Source organism: Octopus bimaculoides, chromosome 5 (assembly GCF_001194135.2).
Source record: "Octopus bimaculoides isolate UCB-OBI-ISO-001 chromosome 5, ASM119413v2, whole genome shotgun sequence".
NCBI classification, from domain to species: domain Eukaryota; kingdom Metazoa; phylum Mollusca; class Cephalopoda; order Octopoda; family Octopodidae; genus Octopus; species Octopus bimaculoides.
This window is the reverse complement of record NC_068985.1, coordinates 126246973-126248682: the sequence shown is the minus strand read 5'-3', so window position 1 is coordinate 126248682 and position 1710 is coordinate 126246973.

The following is a 1710-nucleotide window of genomic DNA, read 5'->3' as shown; positions in this document are numbered from 1 at the left end:
TCTCTCTCACTTTTCCCTCCATTCCTAACCCTCTTTTACTATCCTATATATCTCTCTCCACCCCTTCACATTCAATAATACTATAAAAAGAGACAGATCCTCTGAAGTGAAATCATATTTGAAGAACCTACAAGAATAGGTGCAAGCGCTAATACTTATAAAACATATAACATATAAATAAAAATCTGTAAATGTATAATCATCCAGATATCTGAGTACCTTATTTTTTCTAATATATAATTCCTGTACATCACCTCCAAACCTTCTTATATATATATATATACACGTACATTTATACACATCCAACTTAGCCTGGTCTTAAGTTGGATATAAAAATTAGCTTTTGGCATTATTACTGCTTCGTTCACAAACAACTAAGTAGTATATATGTATGCATATCTATCTATCTATACATACATACATATATACATGTATATATGTATAGGCATGACTGTGTGGTAAGTAGCTTGCTTACCAACCACATGGTTCCGGGTTCATTCCCACTGCGTGGCACCTTGGGCAAGTGTCTTCTACTATAGCCTCGGGCCGACCAAAGCTTTGTGAATGGATTTGGTAGATGGAAACTGAAAGAATCCCGTCGTATATATATGAATATATATATCTGTGTGTGTGTCTGTGTTTGTTACCCCCATCACCCTTTGACAATCTGTGTCAATGCATTTAGGTCCTCCTAAACTAGTGGTTCGGCAAGAGAAATTTATAGCGTAAGTACCACGTTTAAAGAAGTATTGGGGTCGATACATTCAATTAAAAGTTCTTCAAGATGGTGCCTTAGCATGGCCGCAGTCTAATGACTGAAACAAGTAAGAGATAAAAGTTATGTGTGTGTGTGTGTGTGTGTGTGTGTGTGTGTGTGTGTGTGTGTGTGTGTGTGTGTGTGTGTGTGTGTGTGTGTGTGTGTGTGTGTGTGTGTGTATGTGTGTATCTATGTACATGGGTGTGTAAGTATCTATGTACATATGTATGAAAGTAAGTATATAAGTATGTGTTTCCTTTTCCATTTTGCTTTTTATCAAAATCAAGTGTGTGCGACTGTATACTGTGATAGAGCTCTCGTGCTCTAGTCATGTTCTAGCCTACACTTCCGCTATTCAAATTGCATTCAATTACTTTTCTGGTGTGATTTCTATTACAATTCATAATTGTTTCTTTTTTTTTTTTTATAGACAGGCATATTTTTTCCGTTGGATGAAGGTGAAACGGGAAGTATTAACGTTCATGGTTTGTTCATAATACTGTTGGATGGTGTTCTTTTTGTTGTCGTCTTTTATTCTTTGAAAAAAATTTTGTTTTGCGAAACAAAATTGAATAGAGCAGGGCCTCTTGAGGAAAAGAAATTGTGTTGCAGTGTATTTATGTTGTGATCCTGAACTGGGTAGAGGACGTATGGCCCGTGGTCCTAGCCTTGGATGAATTTTAAAGCTAATGCTGTGGTCGTTTGGGCAATTCTGGAAGTATATTCTCCACATCGTGCAAATGATGTATCACTCACGGCGGCGCTGGAAAGAATAGAGTTTCAATGCTTTAAGGCGGTCCCAATAATCGAGATCAGTCATGCCCTTAATTCTTTTAGTGTATGACCTCTGGGGTGATTCAATCCTCGAGATGTTTTGTTTTGTATGGGGAGACCACAGGGGACAGCAATATTCGAGGTGTGGCCGTACAAAGGAGGAGAAAAGAGGAATGATG